Source organism: Hetaerina americana, unplaced genomic scaffold, assembly GCF_022747635.1.
Source record: "Hetaerina americana unplaced genomic scaffold, ioHetAmer1.1.p SCAF_4, whole genome shotgun sequence".
In the NCBI taxonomy this organism is placed as follows: domain Eukaryota; kingdom Metazoa; phylum Arthropoda; class Insecta; order Odonata; family Calopterygidae; genus Hetaerina; species Hetaerina americana.
Genome location: NW_027286985.1, coordinates 30,784,904 through 30,803,469, shown reverse-complemented (window position 1 = coordinate 30,803,469; position 18,566 = coordinate 30,784,904). Strand labels below are relative to the sequence as shown.

Sequence of the window (18,566 nt, the reverse complement as noted above, 5' to 3'; positions counted from 1 at the left end):
TCAAAATTTTTTTGTGATTTTCAGAGCTTTTTAGGTGTTGGACGCCATGGTTTCATTATATTTTTATCAGCTCACGTCGCCAACTGGACCTGTTGATACGCGGTAAATATTCGAATCCTGCAATGAAGCGAAACGAATATTTGCGCAATTTTCGCGATATATTTCGACGCATGCAAATTTCCACCGTACGCAGAGGCAATAATTTTACACAGATTGGTCGATTGTTTACCAGAAAATTACTGCGTGTAACCGAATGTTTCCTCTGCCGAAACAGCGTTGTTTTTTTCGCACGCATAGCATGCATACATTTCTGAATGCCACGCGTAAATGTTATGGTTTATGTTAAAAATGATACAGCCCATTTCTTTGGATCAAAATCAAGGGTGGTCACTTAGTCGGGAAAAAAGTCTGGGATTGCTCAAAAGATCTTTCTAAAAATTCGGGAAAGAATGGAGGAAAGGGCCAAATTTTGTTTTCAAAAGTCTGGAATTAGATGTGCGAGTCGGGAGTATGATATGAGAAAGTTAATTACCGATGGGAATGATGTTCCTTTTAGTTGTGAGGTCCGTCGTTCGTGTTTGCCTTGGACCATCGCGCGTGCAGACCGCATACAAACGAAGGAAAGAATACTCCATGGATAAACTAGACCCATGCGTGTTATATTTCCATCGTGAGATAATTAGGTGAACAGAATTGAAGTTTGTGTTTAGTCGAGAAGTCACGAGTGTCATCTCATATCAAGCGTCTCAGTATTCCTGACGGGAGTCCGATTGATCAATTGATCAGCCCTCTATCATTAAATTGCATGGAACTTACAAGGACTCAATCCTTTAACTACCACTTGTATGCACATGTTAAACACCCAACCCTATTCTAGTTGTTTGCCAAAATCTGAGTAGTGCAATCCTTGTGGGAACAGAATGAACATGGCCAATCGCAGCCTATAATTTCAATTTTTTCCTCATTGGGTACGCAAAAATGATTGAGCCTTTGTTTACCGTTGTTATTCATCAAATGCGGCTTTGAAATGACAGTTTTTTGATTGGTTACTGGCACTCTTTAATGTCGCCATGCACTTGGGTAAAAATAAGTCAACTTTGACGAGTGAAGCATGCGATGCTGGGATGTGGGCCATTTTGTTTTCCTCTAATCGGGTCATTTGCTCCTTTTGCATGTCATTATTCCTCCGTCGCGTGTATTTACATTCCACTTCTCTCCTCTCTCGCTCCCCTCCCCCCGCCCCCGCTACCCATCCATCATCCAAAGTAAACAGATCAAAGATTGGTTTGTAGCAGCCTTCCATTTTATTTGGTTCCACGCCAATCTCTACTCCTCGTCATAGCTCCTTACTGACGTTGAGGTCGGTTGTTTCCCCGTGAGTAATCTTTGCCGCAGCGTGTACATCATGTGCGGCACGGTGTGTGCGGGCTTGGTCTCTCGTTTCGGTTGGAGGATGGCCGTATCAAGGTTAAAATTAAAAAAAATAGGATTTTCCCTGAGGCCGTAATCTTTGTTGACACAGGTGTTAAGGAGGAGGAATATAAAAAAAATATATTAAAAAATTAATGAAAGGAAAAATAATAACAATAATAAATCTGTCACTCTTAAAACAGCCAATATAGTTAACACTACTTGACTATTGCCAATATGACATTAGCCAATATAAGATGAGGTTAATGAAAAGAAAATTTAATTCGCACCCGACGTAGGTCCGAACACTGTGCTACTCAGGTTCGTGACTCGTGAGTCGCACGTACTCATGTTTTACGGGTTTTTCACTTCCGCGGCAGGGATCCGTCATTCGGACTGAAATGTAATTATTATTTGGTAGTCTACCGTTTTAAGTTATATTATGGATGGAAATAGTAGTGGGCACCGCTATGTTTGGTAGTCTCGTCTAAATAGGCACACCCTGACATCTGTAAACTAAAATAAACCCTTCGTCATATCTACATATTATCTGCCCCTGTTGGCCAACGTTCTCCCCTCTATCCCAATCCTCCTATATCGACGACCAAAATGTCCTACATCCAACTTCGTTACTTCATTTATGCGTAGAATTCTCTCAATCTCCCACACCCTGCGTTGTACTTCGCTGGTTTTCCTTTTCCCCATTTTTACCTTTACCATACTTCTCCATACTGGCATCTCAAAAGCTCTCCGCATCTCAAAAGCGTTTCCAGAGAACTCCGCTCATCTTATTTCGGAGGCAATGTTTCCGCGGCGTATGAAACTACGCCCCGTGTCAAAACTCTATTCTTTTCATAACTGATTCTCAACTAAATAACTTACCTCCTTTATTTATATATTCTACGACTTTATGATGGGCACAGTTATAAAAAGAACATCATATGAAAAAGAATAGGGGTACAATGTGGACTCACCCACTCTCTCACTCGGGTTTATGATCCGATGATGGTAACTCCCGTGCCTCACAAGTACCAGCCACTCACTCAGGGTTTCCCGTGTCATAATGAAGCCGTGTACGTATTTTCACCTCAGAAGGGAATGCCATGCGAGGGATATTTTGAGGGTGGAGCGTGAGATGTAATGGCGCAGTCCTTATCTTTCCCCTTTAGTAATAATTTGGTTAGTCGACGAGGCGTGAGAATGATGTGAGGTGGGAGGGTCACACACGACCCTAATGGGTATCAAGTTTCTCTTTAGGAAACCATGACGAAACGAGATTCCTCCAGATGATAAATGACTGCTATGGGGATACGGGCGCTGGCGTCGTCCTCGTTCATTACATCTAAGGATCCAAGTTGGGGCTTCGTGGCCATGTTAGCACGCTTGGTACCCCTCCCCCTCATGTCCAAATTATCGGAAATCTCTTTGAGAGTTTTCTCGTCGGAATAATCACGTTGAGAGCTCTTTCATCGCTGAGCGAATCCGTCGAAAAAGGATTGGTTCAGGCTTGCTAAGACAATCGGTAGAAATGTTTTTTTTAAAGGAACTGGGAAATTGTCCTTGAGATAGGTTCTATCTTTTGAAATCGCATCTGAGTATCAATCATTTTGAGCGCGATCACGATCGAGCCATTTCACATCGAAGTTGGATCCTGTTGGATACTGATGGACACTATTGTCTCTATTCTCAATAATTCAGATTGTGAGTTAAATTAACCGCAGAAAAGAAAGTAAGTTTTTAGGAAAAAGGAAATCGTGTTGGAAACATATTGGTCCGTGAATTTCTTTGACAACTCCGGGCTCGAGCTTTCAATTAGTTAAATCGCACTCCATGTTTTAACTCGAGATTATTGAAGAGGAATGGAGAAAATTTTTACTTGAGGAAATAATTTAGTCGTGTACATTTTAGGTAACGCTTGACTTTAATCTCCTGGGAGTGTAGTTGTGCTGGTGGAAAACTTCCCCATCAAACAATCGTTTCCATTTCAATGCCCCTCGCCCTCTCCGAGCTGCTTTTTCTCCAGTCGTGAGTGCGCCTGCGTTTTCAAACGGGCGTCGTCTCGTCGTTGTCATGCCTGGGCGATTTTCGTGATACTTAGGTATAATGCATTTCCCGGTGCCTACGGTGTACCTCCAAGCGACCCGTGTTGGAAAATTCGCTTGTTTTGCGGAGTGCGGAGATATAGGCCCAATTCTTCGAGCGGGAAGGTGGGATCGAAAATAAGGGATGCAGGTGCGGGAATTATCATCGCTAAGTAAAAGTGGAACACGATGTGCGAATTTTTTTGCGTGGAAGATTTACCGCCATTTTCAGGCGATATTTAAAGTTAATGAGGTCCATATCCGTGGATTATTTAGGCTATTTTTTTATGAATCCTTTATGATTACAAGGAATTTAATGAGATGGCAGTTTTACGTTATCAACATCCACATGGTACCCTACAGGCCACTTCTAGGATATGTGTGGCAGGCTATGATTTGGTGTTGCGTAATTCTATCTACCAATAAATGTGCTAAATAATTCAATTAATGTAAATGCTCTTAACACATCTTCATGCACTTCGGTATTTGAGTGTAAAATACTTCTCTACGCCTGCAAGACGAGTTGCTAGCTACAGTTAAACAAAGGTTAGGATAAATAATGACCACACGCAAGGCTATTTTGTGTTATATTTTCCCCTAGTAGAGCGTTAAAAGTTATTCTGATCCCTTATCGTGCGCGGGAAAAATAACATCTTAAATCCGTTGGATTGGAGCTACACTTGATATATCTATTCTTATTTTAATGGCCTCTGAGTATATTTTCATCATCATCGCAAAAGTGGCCCCCTGCCAATTTATGCAAGAGTGTAATCTGTAATGTAACCTTCGCTCCATGAGTGCAAACCTAGTTCAACTGTTAATATAGATACGCGACTAGGTTCAATCTAATACAATTTTGCAAATCAAGCTCCTCTTCGCTGTACATAATCTAATCCTGTTAGTTTGGATCTTAGTCAGTCATCTTAAACACGGTTCAAACGTTGTGGAGAGGAAAGTTATCAATCTTTATGGTACTCCTTCAATGTGTAAAACCAGTACTATCACGTTAAAGTTTTTGTGCCTTTGATGTCGTACGGCGACGTCACCGAAACCCCTTCGAATTAATTAGAAAGCATCCTTGGTAATTAATGAAAAGTGGTCCTTGGTAAATGAACATTTTCCCTTCGCCCCAGAGGGATAACAGCGTAGAAATTGGTCCGTTGTCGAATGCAAAGCCTCTGCAGATTTCCGGAGTAACCGAAATTAATCATGGTGGTGTTAAATTTTGCTCTAAGCCGTATTGGAACGGATCTTGGGATATTTGCCATCGGCATACAAACCTCTTTAAGTTATTTAAATGGGGGGGAGGCCGCAGAGCGAGCTGGAAACGTTCCGAATCGTCGCGTGCTACTGTGGCAGATGGCTTTAATGAATTGGCTAAATGAAATGTTCATTATCGCTTCCTACACTGTGACGCTCGGTTACTTAGATATGCTTCGATTGGCTAGTGTTTGGAAAGAGCACGGACACGGGGTCTTCTTCCCGGATTCATAACATCACATGGACTTATTGTTCATGTACCACCATTACGTGGGTTCAAGCCGAGGAATTTATTATGAATGGTGCACAAAACGTGTATGCGTCACAGGTTTGAGCTAAATATTCCATTAACTAATTGGGCAAGTATTCGGTCACGGAACTGCCGGTATTATTTTTATAAAGCAGCATAATATGCAGTTGGATTGTTCTAATTATTTACTTTCGGGATGAGATCCCATGTCTAATTACTAAAACGCGGGGCGTTAAAGTTTTTATAATTATTTACTTTCGGGATGAGATCCCATGTCTAATTACTAAAACGCGGGGCGTTAAAGTTTTTATAATCAAGCCTTGTTAAAAAAATATTTTCGTCGAGGGACGAGGAAAACATCAGTGGTAAAAATTGAAATTGTGATATCTCTTGCTGTATTCGCCTAATCTTCACTAGTCGTTGAAAGGAGCTTCAGAGAATTTTCCTTGTCTCGCCAATGCTTTAAAAATGACATTTATATCAATTTGGTTACCTGTATAAACATGAAAACTATGTGTAAATTTTACCTGATATAACCGTATATAAGATCTTGCTAGTTAACGTACTTTAAGAAATTAGTAACCATTATAGTAAGCGATTGAAATGGTCGCAGAAAATAAAAGTCACTTGTAGAACTGGTTTGAGCTGGTTACGTGAATTGTGTAGTTTATCGTTTACCTACGTTTATTTGCCCTCGGAAAATGAAATCTAATCTCCGCTCCTATAGTGTGCAGAAATTGCGTTACAATGTTGCATATTATGTCCAAGGCTAATTTTAATCGTTGACTGTTAAAAGGGCAGATTGACAATCAAACATAATTCATTCAAAGTGAAGGAATGCATCCACTAAACACGTAGTAAGCTGTACGAAAATATTCTCTCCAGCAAAATCTCGCCAAAGCCTAAGAAATATGTTACTTATTTTTGACTCTCTAATAAGACTTCTTCCTCACTCAATTGTCTTTTGGAGTATCAAAAAAAATTCTGGTATTTTAAATTTCTTGTTTGCGCATTTCGGCTCGATAAACTAAACAGCGTTTCCCCTTCTCTTGTGTACTTCCGTCTATTTTTGCTTCCTCATTTGAAAGGTTTATCACGCCAGTAAGCGTGGGACCCTCCATCATGATGCAACGGTTGTTGCGATAGCTCATTTTAATTTTCAAACGCCATTTCATTCGAATAATTGGCACGTGTTTTTGCAAATATTTTTGATGAGAATTAGAGAATTGCCTAAAATCAAGGATTTTGTTATCATGAAACAAATAGTTTGTTGTTACAAAGGTTTCTGAAATGGGCTGGATCATTTTTTTTAGGATAATGCTAGATGAAATGCGAGAATATTAATTTTAAGCCAAAGCAAGAGAAGATGTACTCACATCCGAAAAAGTATCGCCTAATCATTCAGAATATCTTCACCGACCAGGTGAAATAGAATTAGAGATTCGTTTTTCCCTTCCGAGAACCATAATTGATGGAAAAAATGATATTTCACACTCTTAATCCGTTAAACCTCTTATCCCATATCAGGGCCAGGGGTGGACACGCGCATGGAAAACATGTTAACCCTGGTAATGTCCCGGAAAATTGAAAAAAAAAAATGTATTAGAATTTTTGTACGGTTAAGATGAACTGGTGTTTTTATGTATTTGCCAGCAAAGTGCTACAGTGCTAACGTGGAGCTTGCTTCCCCCCCCCATTATACCCATTTACATGTGATTTTAATAACACGCTGGCAATGTTCAATGCCTATCCCGAAGAGAACCTGGTAGACATCATGAACAGTCATCATTCTTTCTCTAAACGTATTTCTAGTTTATTTGTAATTGTTGATTCAAATGTGTGTGCTTTGATTATTAGATTTGTGCGATTTTGCATATGGTCAGTTTTTAGAATGATGTTGAACAAAAAAAGATTTTTCAATCGGTGATTTTAATTGTAGCTTTGTTGCATCACGTGTCTTATTTTTGTTACACAGTTCTCTCATCATATGTCCTGTACAAACGGTTTTTATATGAAGAAACGTTTATAAATTTTAAAGTAATACTACGCTTCTCTTTATGAATGAATTGGCACCAAATGGAATCTTGACTTTTTATAAAAGACAACATTTTGTGGTTTTCTGAGCTAATATACATACTATTGTTATTATTGTGAAGAGTATTTTACAGGTCAAGTGACGTCTATGATGGATTATCTGTTACATTTCTAAGTCCCACTTAAGACAACACTGGATTAATGCTTGGAAGCTTGCATTGCAAGAAAGCATTATTCAGATCAACTTCAGATACACACATATCTTCCTTACTGCATCCCTTTATTCTGTCTAGCATGCCTATCCTCTTCCTGCCTCCTCCTCATTTGTCCAAATTTCTTCCCTCTGTCGCCAGCGTCAATAGTCCATTGCCACTCAGTATGTTTTGCATCCTTTGTGTTTGAATTTTTTCGAACAGCCTTCTCCCCTCCCGCACCATACGTATAAAATCTTCGTTTGTTTTTCTTTCCGTCCATTTTACTTGATTCGCCCTCCCCCACACCCGCGTCTCAAAATTCTCCGTTCTACGGTTAACTTCTTGCCTCGAACGACGAAATTTCACCTCGGTACAATACTACGCTCCAAATTTTAGTGCTCGCTAAGCCTTTTCTTTGAATATGTATTTTATGGTCCCTGTCATCAACTCCTTCCTCTTGGTAAAAGCTTCTTTACTTAACGCAAATTATTCTTCTTATAATGTCCTTAAACTTTGCCCCCACCTAAAACAGTGTTTAAATAGGTAAACTATAGTTCCTTCTCTAGTTTAGAACCCCCCCACCCCCAACCTTAATATTTGTCTTAGCTGTTCTGTCTCGCGAAAACCTTATTACCTTCGTTTATTTCTCGTTGATTCTCATCCCAAACGCATGACACAGAGTCTACAATGCGCAGAACATCGACTGCATTCCCTGTAGTGACTGACTAGCTAACGCTTGATCATGCGAAAATATTATTTGCTGAGTTATCCGCCAACTTTTATTCCTTCCTCCACCCCCCTCTTAACATTTTCTCCTTGTGTGCGTTGAAATGGGTGACCGGTAATGGGCAGCATTTTCCCACCCTCCTTCCCAATGCGGCCTATCCGAACTCACCATTCGCTACCCGCTGTTCGATATTATTTATTTGCGGAGAAAAACAGTATGGAAACATTTTTAATATCTTAATCCAGAAATGTCGTTGAATTTTGCCATTATTTTTCGTGACCACCCTGTTAAATGTTCTTCCATACTCTGGCGTTCCCCGTCGTGTAGCTCGTAGGAAAATGTAGAACACTTGGTGCACCCGTTCATCATGTCATCCAGCGGTAAGGCACCGACCTTGACCTTGACTCCTTCCAGTGAGACCACGCACAGCATCTCCGTACTCGGTAGATGTCCCTGTCTGGCCCGTGTCCACGTGAGCGCGCCACGGTGAAACTCAGGGGTCGACAAAGGACTTGGTTTTGATGAGGTGTGCCCCCGGGTCAGCTTAACGCTTCTGTAAACTCGAGTCCCGTTACGGAGGTGCGGCTCAATCGGAATGGGCAATGATTGTTCGTTGGACCGCTCTCTCTCCGAGAAGCATTGGAGCACGCATTGAAAACAAATCGAATAGAAGTAACGGTTATTGTAGGAGATAAATCATCGGACAGGTAAGAGGACCAGCCCGATTCGATGATCCAATTTTTCCAGCTATGCGAGTCATGCGCTAAATTTGATGCCCAACCACATGATGCTCTCAGGACGTAATGCAAAGAACGGTATCAATTTTCAGGGCAGTATCAATTTTCTCGGCTCATTTTTCGCTCTCTTCAAGAGGCATCACCTCGTTGGCGCGTGATTACAGGTCTCCCGTATCCCGTTTTTCGAATTAGCGAATCGATACTTTAATACCTGGTAATATCTGGATGCCGATGCTACGGTTATTATAAGTATTTGATATTTTCATTCGACTCCGGTGACGGTTTTTTTTTTAGTTCGATGGTCTCGAGCGAAAGCGATTAGAACGTGGAGCTCCCGGAGCCTCGTTTGCAGATTTCAATGATGTCACGGCGCACCGCCGATGTATAAAATTCGGTATAATGTGCGCTAGTGATATTCGCAGGCGATCCCACTTCGTCATGCTAATCGCTTTGTTCGTCGTCGGCCAATAACGGGCCCTCAGTTCGTAGGCGGTCCCCATCCGCTCAGGGAAGGGTTGGAGGGCACGGTTTCGTCACGTCCCCGATAGGGTCCGTGATCGATTACTATAGCCACCCTTCCTGCCTGTTTCTTTTCTCGGGATTTTAGGAAGGGAGAGAGAGGAAAAAAAAAGTCCTCCGCTGCCTAAAATTCGGAAGTTGGCAAGTATGATGTGTGCACCGTAGGCGGGAAAGAGATGGGAGGTAATGGGATGTGGGGCGGGGAGGGGCTGGTCGATAATGGAGGGGTGGGGCGTTTGTTTTCGATTTGACGAATTTAGCGCCCCCCCCCACCTTCCCTCGCCTCTCTCATCTCCTTCAGAGACCACCTCCACTCCCTTCGCGTCTACCACCCTTCTTATGTTACCCTGGTATTCTTCATTTGTCCAAAGCGAGCTCGTAAAAGCACTTATTTTTATTAATTTTCCCCTCGTTTTACGTATAATTTAAGTCGAGCATTGTTCGAACGTCCATGGTTGGATGGAAGTTTTTAAATTGAAAGTGGATGAAATGAAGTGACGGTCCATTGCCGGGCCCGATTCCTTCGGTTCTAAAAAAAATCTCATCCTTTACTTTCCTTGGTCCGGTTGGTATTTCTTTTATTGGAGTCTTAATTTGTGACTTGAGAAGAAAATGGTAGCGCAAGGGACGCGCCTAACCGAATTTCATCGGAGGGTTTCAAAGCGTAACAATCGCTCGGGGGATAACGCTGAAACGAAAGGATTTGCAGATGTTTGAAAACTTTTCATTGTTATGAAAGAGTCGTTCTGCGTGGGAGGATTTTGTGAGCACCAACTCCATTTTGTTGTTGTGGAACGCTCAAAAGTCACGCTCACTGCCCATGAGTCCAGAAAAAGGGTTCCATTCGGCACTTTTTGGGCGATGTAATACCTCAGCTACAGATATAAATGAATGAATAAATAAATATATATATTTATTTATTCATATTATATATATATATGTGTATATATATATGTGTGTGTGTGTATATATATATATATATATATATATATATATATATATATATATATATATATATATATATATATATATATATATATATATATAAATTTGATGTTAGCCATCGATAAAATTGAATGCATTATTTGGAGAAGCCAGTTTAAGTTTTAATGGGTTAAAGTATTAGAACTCGTTAAAACGATGTACTCGAAAATATTTCGTGCACCGAGCCGAAATTACTCGATGTTCATATTTGTTTTCTTTTGTAATATTAAAATGTTTGTAGTTTGAAAAATGTGATATGTGTGCTCGATTTTTAGGGATTTTCGCTATACCTCCGCGATAAAGTAATACTTGAATACAGAAGTGTAACTCACAAGATAATATTCCGCCGCGTAGACGCGCACCAATCGGCTCTTTTAGGATAGATGTGAGAATATTGCGTAGGCGAGAATCAGGAGGGAAAGATGGAAATATATGGAAAATGTCGGGAAAGGAGGTAGAAACTCTGAATTTTAAAAATTACCTTTCATTGTAGTGTTAGGTGGGAATTTCAAATAGTAGCAGAGCCTAGTCTGTGAAAGACCCCGGCGATGTTGTGTAGTTTTTTTGGATCCATAAAAACGCAACTGTAATGGAGATGTATTACTAATGAATGCGTGCAATCAAACAACGAAAATCGGCACTCAATGGAAATATATTGTTCTATTATGGTTGGTTATACTTCGACCTTGTAGTTTAGTTGGAATTTAAAATTTCAGTTGCTATATTTGGTCTCAATATCGCAATCATTTTCATGTTTAAGTTGGAAATAATTCTGTCTCGCTGTTAGATACGGCGTTCCAAAAATTAATATGTACACAGGGTTAAGTCTAGTGAAGAACACGCCAAACGAATAGAAAATATTAGTCGGTTACTGTAGTGAGATTAATAATGCAGGAATACTTCGTTGTCATAAAGGAAATTATATCTTAGCTGAATTTCCCTAAATGCAAATGAATAACAAGTGCGGAATTTTTGCGAAAGCTGTACACGCATGCCGTCATCGATTACGATGTTGCACAAAAATAAATACTTTTATAGTTCTAGAAATTTGCAGGGCTTGAGTGAGCGTATATGAATGCTTGTGTTCAATATTAGCGGTAATTTTTCAGCGAATAAATTTGTGTTAATAATTAACACACAGTTCAACCTGTCAGACCGCATTTTTTTGTTTCGCACTCTTTAAATCATGCGGTGGGTCAGCTTTTGAAAATTTGCCTGATTTACGAATGTTGCATCACACACAACGATTTTCAAGAGACCTCCCCACTAGTTTGGCGAAGTGATGTATGCGCATATATTGCGCCGAGATTTCACTGTATCCCTCCGGGATCCACATTCGAGTGCGCTGAATTTGACCGCGGCTTACGTATAATCGATGCCCCATTCCGTCTCATGTTTACAAAATTCGTTTTTGGCTTCAGCGAGACGGGGCCTTCGTATTTTTATGAGGGAAAGGGGAGGATAAGAGATTAGAGCGTTCAATTTTTTTCTCAGAAGCTTGTGGCTTGATGAAGGGGAAATACTGAAGTCTCTCATCTCCTGGATGACTGTTTGAAGATCGGTCACCATGCATTTTTCACCCAGGTCACTGCCAGATTTACCGATGAGGGGTCTCGAGATTTCCCGAACCAGGACCCCGGGGGCGCCACAGATGCCAAGTAAATTTTAAGCTTGCGGGTTCCCGCATTAGGTTTTCGAGTCGAGACGATTTTTATACTATTTTCACCTTCGACTGTGCGAACTTTGTTTATGCAGAAGTACTATGCAATTAAGCAAGATTTCATTTCTAGCCACTAGTGGGAAATAATTTCAGAATTATTGACTACTAGGTTCACTTTGCATATTTTTTACGACTGTATTTTAATTTTTTGGATCAAATCATGATGTAGTTCTATATCTTCAAAACGTAGCAATGTGTGTGACGGAATTCATTCGGATTCTTTACTGTCTTACTGAAAATATTCTTCAATTTTCTATGGAAAGCCTTTGAAATTATTAATACGGCTCTGTAACTTCCATGCATGTTCTAGTAGTAGTGTTATTAAAAGGCTTATAGTATACTCTAAAATTTAGTTAGTTATTGTAATCACCGTATTACTCCGGTATCTCGGCATAAATTTCATGTCCATGCTAAAAAGAAAGACTCGTACTTCCACGAAGTGAAGCCTGAAACAATAGAATATATATAAATTTCATGCTTAATTATATATTCCGTATTAATAATTATTGAGGTTCCCATGGGGGCCCTCAGTCGGGGAATGTTTAATTCATTTAAAAATGCGGGAAAAATGGGGGAAAGGGCCGAATTTGTTGAAAACTTTGGGAATTTCGTGTTTCGTGGGAATATTATATGGGAATCCCCTCCCGTGGACTACAACCTAGACGTGGTGGAAGAGATTGTGCGTTACGATGACCCCTAGAGCTGTGGTGGCCGGAGCAATGATAATTACTCCTGGTAGGGTCACCCATGCCAGATAGATCGAAGGTTAGGAGCCAGACGAAAGTTAGTCCACGCAGCGACTGTTCCTCATTGAGGCCGCTACAAAGGCGTCCGACCCCAGCGGGGCGGCCATTGTGTTATGGTGTCACGTCTAAAACACTGTTGAGGAAGGCCACTGGAAACCACCTCATTTATTATTCCCGAGAATAAAATGATGGACAGTATAGATAATATGAGTCCTGGCAACTACGGGACTCGGCCAAATCAGTCGTGTGTTGTACCCGGCATTGGTAGAGGCAAGGCTTTGGCGGTCGTCATCTCACGAAACCCTTGCTAAAGAAAACCGACAGCAGGAGGGCAGAAGACGCAAAGGAACAAGACCAATTTAGTTAGAAATTGGAATACTGTTGAGGATATGAAGATTAGAGAATATTAAGTGAGAGATGGAAAGAGAAAATATAGATATTTTAGGTTAATGCGAGGTGGGATGGAAGGATAGTGAGGATTACTGGAGTGATAGTTATAGAATAATATACAGCGGCGGGGACGAGAGCCAACGAGGGGTTGCCATTATATTAAATGAAGAGGTAGGAAGAAGCGTAGTAAACATAGAACAAGCAACGGATAAAATATTACTGGTAGAGATGAAAGCAAAACCGACGAACTTGGTCATTTTTCAGGTATACATGCCACCAAGCAATCAGAAGGAGGAAGAAGTCGATGGGATATACAATCAGTTAAGAGGACATAATCGCTTGTTCCTGCAGGGAAACCAATTGATAGTGATGGGGGATTAGAATGCGATGATAGGCAAAGGAAGAATTGGCGATGAGGTGGAGGACTACGGTTAAGGTATTAGGAATGACCGTGGGGAGAAAGCAATTGAGTTCTGCCGGAGACAGGGGTTAGTTATCCCCAACACTTGGTTTAGACACCACAAAAAGCGTAGGCATGCATGGAAAATGTCAGATGACTCACAAAGGAATCAGAATATAAGTATTCTGGTAAGACACAGATGCAGGAACAGTGTCAGGGATCGGGAATGTGCGGTGGCTAACGTACAGGCTTCCCACCGTGAGGGCTCGGGTGCGAATCCCGGAGGCGGAAGATTTTTTTCAGTGGGATCCCGATCCCTAATTGAGGTAATTTGTGAAGGGCTTTTTGAGGGAGTACGACGTCCGTCGGATGGCACATTAAATTGTGGACCCCTTGGCGCCTTCCGACAATAGTAGGCTAATGCCGACGCCGGTCTCTCTCCACCCTTCCTCTCCCATCCATCCCCAATGGCGCAAAAATTACCTTAGCTGTTGGTCGCCTCCCCTAAAAACTACTACTAGGAACAGTGTCATCAATTCGCACAGCTTCCCTGGAGCGGATGTGGATTCTGACCACAATTTTGCTGTCATGAAGTGTAGCGTCCGTTTCAAAAAGATAAGGCAGGGGCGGGGGTTAGAAAATGGAATGTAGAAGCATGTATTGACAAGTGGATTAACAAGGAAGGAATTCCAGCAGGCTGTAGAGAAAATCATGGATGGCGATAAAGCACTGAGTATCATCGAAGAAAAAAGGGTATGTATCAAGAAAGGGATATCGAAAGCCGCAAAAGACACTAAACGAACCGTTAACGGAAAAAGTGCAAGGAAACCGTGGATCACGGATGAGATGATTGCAAAGATGGATGAGAGAAGAAAATGGAAGAATGTAAACACCGAGTTAGGCAAAATGAAGTACAATGAGTTAATTAATAAATTGAGACGGGCACAAATGAAGCAAAGAAGCATGGCGGAAGACGTAGTGCGAGGATATGGAAAGTTTGCAGAGGAAGGGTGAAATTGGTGCGCAGTACAGCAAGGTTACATCACTATCGGGAAGTAAGAAGGGAAGATTTATGCTAACAGTTAGAGGTAAAGCAGGTAAGATAATATTTGACACATAAAAGATCCAAGAGAGGTGGAAGGAATATATAGAAGAACTGTATAGTAAAGAACTTAGACCAACTAAGTTAGACATAGAAAAGGAACATGACGTAGAGGAAGATAGCCTAGGTCCAGGCTTACTCGACGATAAGATGAAAAGGGTATTAAGGGAGATGACATCAAGCAAGGCCGTGGGGGTAGACAACATTCCTGCGGAAATACTAGAAGGTTAAGGAAAATGTGGAAGAAAGAATCTAAATGGACTTATCCGTAGTATTTATGAGGAAGGAATACTATAGTACAATAAGTTTGATTTCCCATGCTGCTAAAGTCGTTCTCAGGATCATCAACCAAAGGATGGAGAGCAATGTAAATGATTTCTTTGGGGATGATCAGTTTGGCCTTAGAAAGGGGAGAGGCATATAGAATACAATCGGCACGTATTTGCCTGTTTAGTAGATTTCAAAAAGATTTTTGATAGAGTGAATTGTGAAAAATTTATTAGTATATTGCGGAAAATTGGAATTGATTGGAGGGACAGTAGGCTAATCCGCAACCTGTACATGTCTCAGACTGCTCAGGTGCGAGTGGGGAACGGGGAGTCCGGATGGGCTGTATTAGGAAGAGGTGTAAGTCAGGGTTGTCCATTGTCACCGGTGCTGTTCAACGTTTATGTGGAGGAATAGATTACAGAGGCATGGAAAGAACTGGAGGTAGTATTGAAAGTGGGCGGGAAAATCGTAAAATCCGTTAGGTTTGCTTTAGTTTGTCAGTCAGCCAAGGGATTGAAAGCATTGCTGTGTAAATTGTAAATTCATTGCGATAGATACGGGATGAGAATCAATATAATATTAATAAAACAAAGGTTATGCGATATACCTGAAAAAAAGACAAAGCTAAACGTTAAAATAGGAGGGCAAAAGTAGAGCAGGTATAACAGTTTACGTATCTCGGAAGTGTTCTGGACCAACACGATCAGAGATGTAAGGACATAAGGAAAAGAATTGCATTTGGGAAAAAGGTTTTCACAAGGAGGAGGGAGTGGACAGGGACGTTGAGTTAGGATGTTAAGAAAAGACTCGTAAAAACTTTGATATGGAGCGTAGTTATGTACGGTGCGAAACCGTGGTCATTGAAAAAGGATGATAGAAATAGATTGGAGGATTTTGAAATGTGGGTGCGGAGAAGAATGGAGAAGGTGAAATGGACCGAAAGGAAAACAAATAAGGACAGAGTAGGTATAGTAGGTACAAATGAGGACAGAGTAGGTAGGTAGGTAGGTGGGCGGGTGGACTACAGTACAGTACTTGGTATGGTGGGCGAGGAGAGGGGTTTTTTTGGGAGAAATCCTAAGGAGGCAGGAAAAATGGATGAAGGGCGTATTGATCGGAAATGGGATGTTTTGACTGTAATAGAGGGGAGAATGTTAGGCAAACGAGGAAAGGGAAGGAACAGGATAGGGATGTCGGACTGGATGAAGGGAGGAAGAAAGTACTCGGAGATGAAGAGCGACCTGATGTAGAGTAGGATGCTGGATTGTGTTTTGTTAGGAGTCACAAAATATTTACATGGTAATTTTGTCCATCCAAAACCTACCTGGACCGGTAGATTACTTAATATTAATTAATATGGGAATCGGTAAATTTGGATGCAAAGGACTTTCGTGAGATGAGCTGTGAGTTAAGTTCGTGTTTGCATTGCTGTAGACCATCGCTTGTACGGTAACTGACAGAAGTCAATGCTCTAGCCTCTATTGCTCTAGCAAACAATGCCTAAACAGATTCCAAACGCTCGGCAGAGAAATCGAGAAAAATGACGTGATGTTTATCAGGAAAACTTCGGGAACGAGAATCCATTAAATGTGGCTATCCGTAATAATAAATAGTTTTACACATTTGTTGTCAGTTGATGAAGGTTTTGTTTACGTGAGCTAAAAGGATTTAATTTCAAGACGTCAAGCATGACTCCAGATCAACTGTCGGTTCATTGACGACTTTTCTTCTTGACCTCACGTACGCAAACCGTCCTTTCCAAAGAGTTCTTTGCTCGTTTTTTTTTTAGCTTAACCGTTAGCATTCCTTGCAGTCTTTTGTTCCTCAGCGCTTATTCGCCGCGGGCTCCTCACGCCGCGCCGCTGAGGAATCATGCCAAGTCGTGCACGCGGTGACATTGGGCCGTGACAAGCGGAAGTCAGGGAAATTAAATATTTGACACAAAACCCCGTAAAAGTCAAGGAAGTAGTTTATTCACGCCGCCGCGCACCTCGGAAGTCCGAGGTGGTGGAAGAAATGTTCTTTAGAAGTTGTTTTTTGAATTTTCATCATTGTTTCTTAGGACTAAAGTGGCCATTATTTGAACGGAGTAGCATTATTAACAGTACCACTATGTTCTGGTGTATAAAAATTAGTTTTTGCTCGTGTGCAAATTAGTTTGTAAATACTAGTTTTCATTATTTACATGTTTGGACATTTGTTTTCTCTTACTATTAATTGGTGTTTCGTAAATTAACAGTATGGTGAGCTGTTGTTTCATGGGCATGTATGTAAGAATTTAGAATAAATTCACTGTTTAAGTTTCACAATTATTTTTGGAGCATTAAGGGAGTCAATTCATCTAATATTTCAATTCCCAAAACTCCCAACTTTTCATTACATCCGTGGAGGATGGCATAACGATATTTGGCTGTTAATTTTTTTTGCTTCAATTCTTGTGTGTAGAATGAGCCCAATGTATCCATTTTATCCTCAAGCAACTAATTGTTACTGTACTATTCTTTGAACCTTTAATGTAGACAATAATGTTATGATGTTTGCATCATACTCCTGACAGAGACTTTACTTTTATTGCATTATTTTTGCTTTGCTTTTACTTGCAGAATTTTACTTTGATTGCACTTGTTAGGAATAATTTTCACTCATTTCAGATAATTTTGTTATTTACAGATATCACTAATTATATGATTTTCACTGTCCTCTACTAATTCTTTGTAGACAGGGCGATGCCCAAAATTAACGTCATTTGCCATTTTAGATGAAAAAAGGCAAATATATAATTAAGAAATGTTAGTTTGGTATTGCTTTACTGGGAATGCTTTCACTTACATTTTCCATAATCAGTATATGATACAGACCAAACAACAATTCATAGTCAACCATAAGGTTAGTTGGATGGTTGAGGATGAGCTCTCCCCAATCAAAACCCTACTTATGTGTAAAACACACACCTGGGTAGGTAGGCTATTCCCCTATGCCACATTCAGCTGCCTAGTAATATCTGGTACTTGAAATATCACACACAGCTTGGTTAAAGCTGTGTGTGGGAAAGCAAGGAATTCCAAAATGATCGCACATTTTGATCTTATCTGTGTTTTCCTTCTTACCGAACAAATAAAAAGTTGTATGATCAAGGTGGCAGTGTTTGGAGTTCTCATTTGATGAAGGTGGGACTGTTTTATCTTGAAATATGATAAGAAATGGGTTTTTTTTAGCAAAAGTACACTATAGAACTGAATTTAATGCCTTTTCCTCCTAAATGACCTCAGCTGCTGGTTTCCTACCCTTAAAACTACGCCCGTGATATATTTTTCTTTAAATCATTTCTGATTTGTCCATATGAATAGAGGGCAAAGTTAAAAGTGTAACGGTTTATTATTGTATTTCACTGAGCAACCTTATTTTTTTATTTTACTCGTTGAATATTGTGGCATTTTTCATTCTTTTTAGTTTTCACTGCTAATTTTTCCATGGCTTTTCTCAACTTTCTATCTGAAAAAGGCCTTCTTTTCTGATGAAAGATAGGGTACTTGTGGTTAGCAGCCTTCGCAGTGCCTAATTTCACAGCCAAAAATCAGACTCAAATGCTCTTGTTACTTTCCTAAATGTTTCAAAGTTACATAACAATTGAGGCATAAAAAACCTGATTGATAGAATTGCACTTTTTTCAAGTTTTCATTTTTAATTGGTGATAATTGAGTACTCTCAAATAGAAATAATTGGATTAGGTCGTCTACCATAA

The 18,566-nt window shown here is 40.4% G+C and overlaps 1 protein-coding gene across 1 annotated transcript in view; it reads left to right on the top strand.

Moving 5' to 3' along the window:
* The window catches only part of rl (Mitogen-activated protein kinase rl), a 112,617-nt gene that overhangs the window by 57,465 nt on the left and 36,586 nt on the right, over positions 1-18,566 (top strand). The window lies entirely within an intron of this gene.